Raw genomic sequence first — 13,156 nt, forward strand, 5'->3', positions numbered from 1 at the left:
TAGTAAGGGTTGACAACTCACAAAACTTGTTCCTTTTCATATCTTTGCAAAGATTTTCCTTTCTTTTGTAATAAAAATCCACAAAGACAAGATTTTCCCCTTGATTATGGTGTCAGAAAAAGATTTTGCCAAAAGATTTGGTGTTAGAAGTCAGATTCCAAGATTGATTGATGATCCAGAGGCTCTCCGGACCAGTGACTGATCATCCGGGACGAGCACACAAGTCCTGCCCTTACCCAAGAATTAGGACGGGGGACTGCCCGGCTGCCTTCCTTGATCAGCCATCACTTCAGGATTCCAAATGAACCACAACAAAAAATTATAATAAAGAATTTTATTTATTGATTGATTTTTGTTGTGAACAATCTTGTCTTTGTATTAAGAGATACAGTTGCTCTCCTCACGTTCCATTTGTAGGGTTCCAGTCTGTACCATAAAGTAAAGTTCAGTGAGGGGTCAAGGCCCCAAGATCTGAGGGGTTCGGTGCCATAAGACCTAATAGCGAGGGATAGAGTTCCCGGTCTTAAATTCAGTGAGGGGGTTGGAACAATTAGGGGTTCAAGGCCCCGGCGATTTCGAAGATGAAGACATAGAATATTGTGATAAAGAGAAGTGCTTCCAGAAAATAGGGAGTGGGAAGAGCAAAACCAGTAGTAAGAGCAAAAAATGGGGTTTATCAGTGTACACTTCACCAATTATGACCCATATGAGGGGGAAATATTGGGAGAAATCTATCGCGTGGATAAAGAAATGGGTAACTGACTATGGTTTTCCAGTCACCAGAAGTTTAAGTATTCAGCAGTTTAAAAGAAGGGTTGGGTGAGGAGAAATGTAGTTTAAAGAAGAAAAAAACAATTAAAATTGAGGATTTAGAAGACATTGAGAAAAATACAGAATGTCTGGAAATATGATTGACAGACGTTAATAAGTGAGAGAATAGTCAAAAGAATTTAGATGGGGGAAAATTGAAAAAAAGTGTAAAGAAAGTGATAACTGTGTATCTCCTCCTGTGACACTGTGTCTGAGCTTCCCTGTTGCTCTACCTCAGGACAACACCAGTGACAGTGTACTCACATAACCTTCACAACTGTAACGGCAACCTGAGCAACCCAGTGATGATGATGGCCAATGGCCCCCTCCTCCTCTTCCAACCGCTTCACTACCTCCCCTTTGCATGCACACAAGCTGCTGCTGCTTCGTATTTCTTCTTCTTTGAGTCACTCGAGGCACCTGGGGTTGATCCTCAGAAGTCTTTTTTGGACAACTGGGACACTTCTTCCTGATTAGTTCGGGAGGAGGTGAGGGAAAGGATACGGGGGTGGATAGATAGAGAGGGTTTGCAACTACTGTGGATGATTGCTAAGCGTGTTTGGGCGTCAAGTGGAGTGATTTGTTGGGGAAGGGAGGAACCGAGTTTGGCCTGTTCATCTGCAAGGTTGTTGCCTGGGAGGTTGCAATGGCCCGGAACCCATATTAGTTGGATGTTTTTGGTGGGGGAAAGGTTACAACGTTGGAGTTGATGGAAAGGGTAGAAGGTCTAAGGCAGTGGGGTTGTTGAGGGATTTAAAGAGGGACTGGCTGTTCATGATGGTAGAGGCTGAGGACCAGTTGTATTTCTGTCCGAACCCTGTCCGAACCAAGTGATGGCTGCGTTCAGTGCAGCCTTTTCGGCATGAAAAGAGCTGCAAAGTGTCCCGGTGGGTGCATGCCAGGAGTGGATCAAGGAGTCGCCTCTGAAGACCACTAACCCGGCATCTCCGTTCTCTGTGCCGTTAAGGGTGGATCCATCAGTGAAAACGAACAGGTCTGTTGGGCCGTGTGCCAAAAGCGTTTCCGTAGCTGCAGCTAGTTGTTGGAAGGGGATGCAGATTTCGGGATGGGCGTGAAATGGATGGGAGGTGGAGGAGCCATGGAATATTGGGGTTATTTGCAGTTTCCTTGTCTGCCGAAGGGGAGGTTGAGGTTGGACAGCATAGGGGTGGTGAAACGTCTCCAGTCGCCACGTTTTAAGCCTTTTGGAAGGTGCGTCTGGTATAGTACCCTTCTGTCATCGTTGTCGGGAAGGTGGGACCCGTCATCTGCCTTTTTAAAACATGCCAAATTTAACCGGGAGGGCTTCATGCAGGACAGCGTCGATAGGAGTTTTTTCAAAGTTGGCCGTTATTTTGTGAGCCACGTCTGACTGCGCCCTCTCCAGTTTCTGAATATTGGAGGAGGAAGCCCAGGGTGCCCTAGGCAGGAGCTGCGTATTCAGCAAATGATTTGCTCGTCGCAATGTAGATCGAGCTGCTGCTGCTGCTGCTGCTGTTGTTGTTGAGCAATGAGAGAAATAGCGGGTAGTTCAATTGGTAATTGAGGGAATGAGCCCGTGTTCTCTCATTGTTGCCAAGAATTCTTCAGTGTCTCCAATGCCACATAGAGGCGATTCCTGAAGTTGGAGTACTACTGCTGTTGCTCCATCCTGCTCTCAGGCTACTGAGCTGGCTCCTGCTGGCAGCTTGCCACCTCCTGTCATGGCATGGAAAAAAATGGGTTCCGGGTCCGTTAACAGTTACCTGACAGAAGGCCAAGATGGATCCAAACTTGTCCTGGCGTACCATCACATAGACCTGGAAATGAAAGAGACAATAATAGAATGGCTGGTAAAACAACTGCCTGGCAGAAATTATGCAACATGCCAAACACTCATTCATTCATCCATTTTCTTAGCCGCTTATTCTCACAAGGGTCGTGGGAGTGTTGGAGCCTATCCCAGCTGTCAACGGTTAGGAAGCACGGTACACCCTGAACTGGTTGCCAGCCAATCGCAGGGCACATAGAGAGAAACAGCCGCACTCACAATCACACCAAGGGGCAATTTAGAGTGTCCAATTAATGTTGCATCTTCTTGGGATATGGGAGGTAACCGTAGTGCCCGGAGAAAATCCACGCAGGGACGGGGAGAACATGCAAACTCCACACAGGGAGGGCTGGGATTGAACCCAGATCCTCAGAACTGTGAGGACAACACTTTCCATCTGATCCATCATGCCGCCTGACATGCCAAACATGCTGATACTAAAGAATGCAACCAGAAGAAGAAAAAAGAAAAACATTTGGCAATGGCATCACTGAATGCACACCCAAACTGACTACATTTGCTCAAGGACAATTTAAAAGCTGAGGACACAGTAGACAAGGCATGAAACATGGCAGAGGTAGAAGAGGCCGTCACAATACCAACCGGAAGAGTGGTGACTTCGATAATGACACTTGCAACTACTGTGGAGAGAAGGGATATTGGCAAAGGGACTGCCCGAAAAGACGTCAAGATGCCATTGCTGACTGTCCGTGGAAGTGTTGGCTACTCAGCTCACGTGATGTCATGCCTGACAGATCCCTGGATGGGCCTGGAGCAGCGCAGTTGACTGTTGAGACAAAAGCACACCTGCATCCAACACCCGCTCTTCGATACGAAGAATCGCTTGCTACTTATTACATTGCATGCTGAGATTTAAGATAAGATTACTGCTTTAGAGAGAGAAATTGCAGCCCAACAACCAGATTTCCACATTTTGTTTGGTAAATAATACACTCATTATTTTCCTTGTTGATTCGAGAGCTTCAAATTCTGTGATTATGGCCTCCGAGCCTGTTGGTCTTGCTCCAACCAAACGATCTTGTTACTCAATGTGTGCAAATGGGGGTTTCACAAAAGATAAATTGTTTGTTCAGTTTGTAGGCAAACACCACAAAAACATGACATCAATGTTTGGCTGTATTTGCGACACGGGACTACGTGGGGTACGCGCCACTCCGTCTATATTTCCCCCACTATCTATGCATCACGCCTGCCTCTTCCTTCATTCCACCTCACCTACTCCCTCTCCACTGCCCACTCCCCCCGCTCACTGACCTTCACTCGCTATCTACTCCCACTGAACATGCTGTGTGGTGATGGTGCGGGGCGCGACTTTCGAGAATGGCATTTGTGTAGGCCCTGACGGTAAGCCTTGTCTCCCCCAATGTCTTTTCTTTTGTTATGCTAAAATGATACATGGATTGGACCATGTTTCAGAAAGGTGGTGGTGGGGGGGGGTAGAATAGACTACAATTTGATCTCAAAACACATTGCCGTTAGCATACTCAATTTAGAGTTTAGTTTTTCTCCACCCGCGTTCCACGTTCCTACACTCCGATTTAGATATTGTGACCATCATTGTGCTCCCGCATGGTGTTCTAGGTCGCCTCAGGATGGTCATAGTTTTAACAGGAGCGACAGCATTCATGGCATTTGTGATTTTCGAAGTGAAATTGTCCAAAAGTTCATCAACTGTCTCAGCATTCACAGCCTGTGGCACAGCCACAGTCTCCATAAACTTAGTGGCAGTACTCTCATTTATGTACCTTTTCCCAATAGAGATAGAGGTTATCTGAACTTTTGGAAGAATCTGTAATTCAAAACATACACAAAAATGGTCATAAATAGCCATACCCTTAATGTCAATCGATAGAATTTCAACATCCTGAGAGAAGACCAGGTCTAAGATGTGACCTTGAGTATGAGTTGGACTCTTAAAATGTTGAGAGATGTCAAACATGTCTAGTATTGCAGAAGGTTCTTTGGATGTTTTTTCCATGTTATTGTCAACATGAATGATAAAGTCCCCTGTTCTGACAAAATAGTTGGACTCAGTACAAATAACTGACAGCCATTGTAAAAAATCCTCCATAAATTTTCCATTGTATCTTGGAGGTTATAAATGATTAAAATGATTACCTTTGTGTCACCCTTAACTAAAAAACAGATATTCAAAAGAGCTAAACTCACCCAGTATGATTTCTTTACATTGAAATAATGATTGCAAAATAACAGCAATACCACTGCCTTTTTTCCCTGTACGACACTTGTTCATAAAATTAAAATCTGCTGCTTTTGCCTCATTTAAACTGGTATTACAGCTACTTTCTGTTAAACACGTTTCATTTAATAACAAAAAGTCCAGACCATAGGTTATAATGTCATTGATCAACATTGATTTGTTACCCAATGACCTGATATTAAAAAGAGGTAGTCTCGCAGAGATGGCTGGAGAGACTGGTTCGATAGACTCACATTTTATCCTCACTAAGTTGGAAATTGTACTTTTTTGGTGCCATATTTTTTTGACCAACTTTCTGCCCCTTGTAATGATAGAGATGACAAATGCCTGATCTCCGTAGGGGTCTGAGTTATTCTGGAAAAGACCCGGTAAATATCAGTCAGATTTACAGATAGTCTTCATGGGTGGCTTTTCGCTTCTTAGTGGACGGTGCTTTCTGGCAAGGGGGGATGAATTTGTTTTCATGCTTGTCTGCTTGTGTGTTTCAAACATCCTGCCTGGCGACTTGGGATTTTGTGTGAAAGTGCTGCTGACAACAATTGAAGTTATATTGATGGTCTGTTTCAAGTGGAACAACTCTGTTTCAATGTAATCTATGTAAATGAGGTGCCACTGTCTGTTGCGCTAGTATGGTTGCTGGACAATGCCGATTAACAGCTGTCTCACTCAAGTTAACAGCAAATGCATTAAATCATGAGCAGAGTATTCATCCATCTGTTTTCTTTACGGCTTATCCTCACTAGGCATGCAGGCATGCTGGAGCCTATCCCTGCTATCTTCGAGCGAAAGGCAGGGCACATTCTGATCTATTTGCCAGCCAATCGCAGGGCACAAGCACAGTCTTATACTTCAATTACAGTATCCATAATAGAGATTATGTGATGTAGATATGATAGAATGGCATTTAACACCATCATCCCTGAACTCCTCTCCTCCAAACTTCTCCAACTCAACATCTTGCCTGTCATCTCCCAGTGGATCTACAACTTCCTGATGGGCAGAACACAACAGATGAGGCAAGGGGACAACACCTCATCCATGCTATCAGCACCGGGGCACTCCAAGGTTGTGTCCTCTCCCCTCAGCTCTTCTTGCTCTACACAAACGAGTGCACCTCGTGTTATCTGACTGTCAAACTCCTGAAGTTCGCGGATGACTCCACGGTCATTGGCCTCATCAAAGATGGCGACGGGTCTGCATATCGATAGGAAGTGACGAGACTGGAGATTTGGTGTGGTCAACACAACCTGGCATTGAACACTCTCAAAACTGTAGAGATGATTGTGGATTGCAGGAGCCATCCTTCACCAAAGCTGCCCCTGACGCTGTCCAACTGTCTTGTGTGTCAACCGTCGAGACCTTCAAGTTCTTGGGAATTACAGTTTCAGAGGACTTGAAGTGGGGAACGAACATCAACTCCATCCTCAAAAAAGCCCAGCAAAGGATGTACTTCTTGTGGCTTCTGAGGAAGCACGGCCTCTCACAAGAGCTGCTGAGACAGTTCTACACAGCAGTTATCCCATCAGTGCTGTGCACCTCCATCACAGTCTGGTTTGGAGCCACCACAAAAAAGGACAAACTCAGACTACAACAGACAATCAAAACTGCTGAACGGATTGTCGGCACCAAGCTACCCACTATTGAGGACTTGCACGCAACGCAAACTAGGTCCAGAGCAGGCAGGATCCTTTTCGGATCCTCCACATCCTGGCCACCAGCTCTTTCAGCTCTGTCGGGAAAGTGCTACAGATCAATGCAAGTCAAAACGAGCAGGCATTTGAATAGTTTTTTCCCTCTGTCAATTAAGTCATTAAATTCTTGATCAGCTGTTTTTCTGCCTTGTGCCAATCAGTGTTAGTAATATATATATTTTTACATTTGTTTTTATATTTTGTAGACTGCACGATTCGTCACTTTAAACTGTGTCTTGTTCTTTGTTTTTGTTGCTATGTTGTTACTTGTTCTTTGTTCTGTTTGTCGTACCAGGGCTGCACCTCTGACAGAGAAAAAAAATCCGTGTGTGTTTTTACACATTTCACCAATAAAGCTGATTCTGATTCTGATTAAAGAACATGAAAACACATCTCTTAAACTGTTAGACGATTGGTGCTGTTGTCCCCTCTTTAATTTCACATTGTGTGACATAATTTGGATGTGGATTTCATAGGCTTTCACATGCGTCAGGAAAAAATCTATATTCCGTGAATTCTACTCACCTGCATTCATGTCTCTCAAGCCAAACTGGCCAGTTATGCAGGAGTTGTGTCTAACTTGAAAACACGCAAGCCCAGCGCATAAAGTACTGACTTATGCACACACAGTCCAATCCATATGTTCCATTTTTTTACTGTAACTCAATTTGTGGCTTTTGGAGTAGGAAGACTACTCAGTCCTACACTTGACACAACAAAGTGCTTCTTTTAAAAACATTTGCTTCAGTTAAGTGCTGTTCCCTTCATACATCTAATTTTGCTCTCTTCCAGTGAAAGTAAGCAGCCCTGCAGTTGCCAGTGACCCACTTGCCTGAAACACCGGAGGAGTATGAGGAAAGGAGAGGTGGAGGTGAAAACGTGGGAGACTGCTATGATTAATGTGCTTTCAGATATGGATTGAAGGAGAGCACGAGAAGAGCAGTGAACAAGGGCACATGTGATATGTGGTGGTGGAATGAGCCAGGCAGGATTCAGTAAAGCTGCTTTAAACAAATATTGTGTATGACCCCATCTAAATCTAAACACGGGAGCAGGAAATAATGGAGGATGCCAGAAAAGCAAAACAGTTACTTTGAACAGGCAATGAAAAAAAATCAGTGTAGCTTTCACATTATTCATATGATGTTTGGACTCACTTTATCAATTTTCACAATTTAGTAGTTACAATTCACTTAGGAAATACAGGGATGGAAATTTCTCATCCATAAGGATTCGTTGTTCTTACTAAAACTGAACTCCAAATTGCCCCCCATTCCACCGAATGACCCCAGACTCAATTCAGGGATACAGCCAAGTTTGCAAACCCTATACTACCTTCTCTCACATGCCAGAATGTATGTGGCAAACAGAATTTCTCTCCAGGCATTTTAAAATACATGCAACTGAGTGATAAAGTAGTGGTAGAAGTATTGTCGCTCAGCAAAATATTTGATGGTAGCTGTTAGTGAGAGCTTACATTGAGGTTATCTCTGACCAATGCTTTGTATCAAGAAATGGACCTTTCTGACTGGCGATCTTAAGATCCGCCACCCTTAGCTACAGTTGCCATGTCCCACAAGCTTCCAAAATGGGGACTGAACAGAAAAGGTTTGAAGTCGATTCTCTATTGCGTATTCCAGATAATATTGCGGTATGTTTTTTTTCCAAATGCATTAGACCAAGAGAGTTCTAAAAAGAGGTCTCAACTATTTCACACAAGGATATGTACACGGAATTAAGATTTTGGATGGAGAAGGATCCAATATCAGTTACAGAGAAATGTTGGTGATCGATGCTAAAAAGTTTGACACCTCACAAGCTTCATATTGAAATCCAACAGGATGAAACAATGGAATCGTACTGCACATGTAAAGCAGGGTAGTAATTTTTACTTGGAAAGATCACGAGTAATATCATTGTAGTCCATAGAAGTGAGTTAGGTTCGATTTTCTGCAAGTGCATTTAAACAATGGTGATTAACTCAGTCAGTACTGTAGTCACCAGATGAAAAAATTTGACTTGGCCCATAATCAAACCCAGTGCTCTTTCTTAAAAGTCTGATGTGATACAAATAGGCAAATAGACATTTCTCTTGCATGACATCGCGCATTTACGTATCACTAACCCAACTCTTCACCAAAAAACATTACACACTTCATTCAGCAGGTCAGTGAAACACTAACAAAGTGAAAGTTGTTCTCCTGCAATGTATAAAGGACTGATAATAATTCAATCAAACTCAAGAGAAGATATTTCTCCCTCAGTTACCTTCAAACATACAGCCTTGTGTTTGTTGATATTGTCCACATTTAGTTGTATGTGCGGTCTTCCGTGAGCCTTAATCCATTGTAGACACTTCATCAACTATGTTTTAGGCTTTGGAAAATGAATCAACCGGGCCCCTTGTAACCTAGAAGGATATTTTTCATCAGAATTGCACATTGCCCAAGCGCATCTGAGGACCATTTTCTTCGTAACATTAACTTGTCCAAGCACGCGCTACTGACAATCAGCATTGCTTGTGGGACAACATGACGACAGGGGCGTGTCAAACCAAGGGTGAAAACAATCCGGCTATCTGATTGGCAATTATTGTACGAGTGATTGACAGGTCGGAAAGGTCCATTTCAAGATGAACTGTCTAAAGTACAGTACACCCCCATATATTCCCAGTTTTACAATTGTTTTTGTGGAGACCTTGCTTTTTTATTCGCTGAAAAAGTGCACTTCTGTGCTCAGGCCAAAGCAATAACATTTGCTGGGATCTTGCTCCCAAAGAACTGTTGAAGTGATTTGAGGAGTTTCATTTAGAAAAGTCATCTCATGGCATCTGAAGGCAATGACAATATAAACTATTTTTGGGGAGTTGTCAGTGGTCGTAAAATTTTGCAGCGGTCCAGTACATGTAGAGTACATCCCATAGAAACTACATATGCCGTTGCACACAGGCCCTCTACTATAATATATTCACCTTCTGCACACGGGCACACAAACATAGGTCCTTGTCGTCTTGCTGGGTATGCTGCATTATACCCGATCAATGTGGCTTCCCGCTACAGTACTGTATTAATGCGGTCACTCACATTTGAAAAATGTACGGGTGTGGTCTGTCATGCCCGCAGATAATGTTGCGGGTGTGATTAGGGATGGAATCTCAAGACCTTAAAATAACTTACTGAGTTGTTATACCCGAGTATGTAGTTGTTACCTAATACCATAATCATAATTTATTGTCATTGCACTGAGACAGACATTTTTAAAGAGGTCAATAGACATTCATTTTCAAAACTAAATATTCATATAATCAAATAATTTCCTTTCATCATGATGTATTGTTATAATCTAGTGTAATTTACGGCGGTATCTATTGTCAATCCATTTATGAAAGCTAGCAGTAGATGATCTATTGCTTCCTAAAGCATGTCGAGGGGAAAGCTTTTCAACTTCAAGATAACGCGGTACCATGGGAGAAAATGACCCTTCGTATTTAGATATATGTACAGACTAATCTAACGTTAGAATTTAGATCAATTAAATCACAATCTCATATTTATTATAGTTAGATACTGAAACATTACCTTTGTTATTTCCCATAAATGTTTTGTCAAGACCAATGTTCCCTCTAATTTTTTACGTGTCTGAGCAAACACACAAAGCCTGTGAGGAACCCCCTTTGACCATTGTGGGCATCATCAGACGTGATCTGTGGTCAGATCAGTGTCATCCATTGAAGTTACATGACTCATTCAAAGATTCAGATTACAGCATTTACATTCCCATCAGAACCTTTTTAAGAACGATTTTGTGTTTTTGCAAACTGACAATGAAAACGTCATCAAACAAAAAAATATATTGCTAACTAAACCAAGCCAACTAAGAACTATAAATTTGAAAGGACGCTTGCAAATTTGCTTCATTATTTTTTAACCCACAAAGAAATCCCCGTCTGTTTTTCTTGGTGTTACACTTAATTATTGCTTGCAGAATATCTTTAGCAATGCATGTTGAAAGCTGAATGATGCTCCCAAACAGTTTTAAGGTTAATGTTATGTTGCATCCTATTGTGGTGTTTACATAATTCACCCACGGGACCTCGAGCTGGGGTGCGGGGTTCCGCACGGACTGTTTTTGTTGTTGCGCTTCCGGAGTAAAGGTTAACAGAGTTCCCGCCGTTATGCGAGTAGTTTTTTGATGTCGAACAATAAAGCAAGTTCTGTTCCTGTGTCCGACACTCCGCCTCCGACTCCTTTTCTCCGGCGCTACACTGGTGACCCCGACGTCAGTCCCGGCGTTTTCGAGACTGAAACGAACATGGCAACCGCCATCCTCAAATTGCCGGAGTTTTGGGAGACGTCCGCGGCAGCGTGGTTCGCACAGACTGAGGCTCAGTTCGCCCTCCGCGGGATCTCAGATGATTCCACGCGTTACTACCACGTTGTCTCAGCACTTGGGAGCTCAACGGCGGCCAGAGCAGTGAACTTCATCACCTCTCCCCCGCCCCGAGATAAGTATGCTGGAAATCAAGGCTCAGCTTCTCAAGGTTTTTGAGCTTTCACGGCCGGAGCGTGCCCGACGTCTGTTGGCTATTAAGGGACTGGGGGACAGCAAACCTTCCGAACTCATGGAAATGATGCTAAACCTGCTGGGCACGGAAGAGCCCAATTTCATTTTCATGGAACTGTTTCTCAGACATATGCCACCGCATGTTCAGACGGCGCTCGCGAACAGTACTGTCACTGAGCCCCAGGCCCTGGGCGAGGAGGCCGACCGTTTCTTCCTGGCAACCCAGCGCTTCTCCCCTGAGACGCTGGCCGCGACGCGCAGTTACTCCCCTCCGGGCGCGGGGGCGGCATCCAGCAGGGGCCCCATCGCCACCGACGGCCGTGCTGGCACAGGTTTGTGCTACTTCCATGCCCGTTTCGGTGCGAAAGCGAAGAGGTGCTGCGCCCCTTGCAACTACGACGCGTCGGGAAACCCCAAAGCCCACGCTTCGCAGCGGCCGTGAGCGTGGGCGCGAAGAGCTGGCTGCTGTTCGTCAAGGACAACCTTTCCGGGCGCAAATTCCTTTGCGACACCGGCGCCCAGAGGAGCGTCCTGACGGCCACTGCGGAGGACGCCGCTGGCGGGACTCATGGGCCACCCCTACTGTCCGCTAATGGCTCCCCTATCCGCTCTTATGGCATGAGGACTGTGGACTTGTGTTTCGGGAGTCAGCGCTTCACATGGGACTTTGTCACTGCGGATGTCTCATTCCCTCTCCTCGGCGCTGATTTTTTTTGTGCCCACGGGCTGCTGGTGGATGTTAAGAGGGGCCGTCTGGTGGATGCACTGACTTTTTCCACGGTCGCCTGCGTCCGCAATGAGGCGACTTATGGTGGTCTCTCCAGTTCGCTATCGGACGGCACCAAGTACCAACTCCTCCTTGGTGAGTTCCCTGGCTTGACACGGCCCACTTTCTCCTCTGCCACGACTAAACATGGGGTCGAGCACCACATTGAGACCAAGGGCCCCCCGATTCACGTGAAGGCCCGACGGCTTGAGCCCGAGAAGCTAGCAGTCGCTAAGTCCGAGTTTGCCAACATGGAGCGTCCGGGCATCGTCCGCCGCTCGGATAGCCCGTGGGCCTCGCCACTACACATCGTCCCTAAACCGAGTGGCGGGTGGCGACCGTGTGGTGACTTAACGACGCCACTACGCCCGACCGCTACCCTGTTCCACACATTCAGGACTTCTCAGCCCACCTGGCAGGAAAAATCCTGTTCTCCAAGGTCGACCTGGTGCGCGGGTATCACCAGGTTCCCGTGCACCCCTCAGACGTTCCCAAGACAGCTGTAATCACTCCGTTTGGACTGTTCGAGTTTCTGAGGATGCCGTTTGGTCTTAAAAACGCGGCACAATCTTTCCAGCGTTTAATGGATTCTGTGCTCAGGGACTTGCCATTTGTGTTCGTCTATTTGGATGACATCCTCGTCGCCAGCTCCTCGGAGGATGAACATCTGATGCACCTCCGCGACCTCTTCGCAAGACTTGAGCAGCATGGCCTGATCATCAACCCGGCAAAGTGTGTTTTCGGGGTGCCCTCTATCCAGTTCCTCGGGCACCTCATAGACGAGAACGGCGCCGCCCCCCTTCCGGCAAAGGTGGAGGCCGTCTCCGCTTTTCCCCGACCTCGCTCGGCTCGGGGCCTCCGGGAGTTCCTGGGGATGGTGACTTTCTACCACCGGTTCATCCGCCGGGCAGCCCACATCATGCGCCCGCTCTACGAGGCTCTTAAAGACAAGGCCCCCAACCGGGACGTTGAATGGACGGCCGAGAGGATGGAAGCCTTCGAGGCTACGAAGGCCGTGCTGAGTCGTGCCGCTATGCTGGCCCACCCGACCCACGGGGCCCCTGTCGGTCTCACTACCGATGCAACCGATTGCCTTTTTCAGCCGTCAGCTGGTCCCCAGGGAGCGCAAATACAGCACGTTCGATAGAGAGCTCCTCGGCCTCTGGCTGGCGATCCGCCACTTCCGCTCCCTATTGGAAGGCCGTGAGTTCACGGCATATGTGGATCATAAACCCTTCACTTTCGCCATGTCCAAGGTGGCCGAGCCGTGGTCC

The 13,156-nt window shown here is 45.9% G+C and overlaps 1 long non-coding RNA gene across 1 annotated transcript; it reads right to left on the reverse strand.

Annotated features, from left to right (window-relative positions):
- Nucleotides 1-425: 425 nt before the first annotated feature.
- Nucleotides 426-10,284, reverse strand: LOC133498597 (uncharacterized). Its single transcript, XR_009794360.1, has 3 exons — nucleotides 10,132-10,284; nucleotides 3,224-3,407; nucleotides 426-2,609 (listed from the first exon to the last, which is right to left on the reverse strand). It is a non-coding gene; the product is annotated as an uncharacterized LOC133498597 (long non-coding RNA).
- Nucleotides 10,285-13,156: the final 2,872 nt, after the last annotated feature.

This window comes from Syngnathoides biaculeatus, chromosome 3 (genome assembly GCF_019802595.1).
Source record: "Syngnathoides biaculeatus isolate LvHL_M chromosome 3, ASM1980259v1, whole genome shotgun sequence".
NCBI lineage: Eukaryota > Metazoa > Chordata > Actinopteri > Syngnathiformes > Syngnathidae > Syngnathoides > Syngnathoides biaculeatus.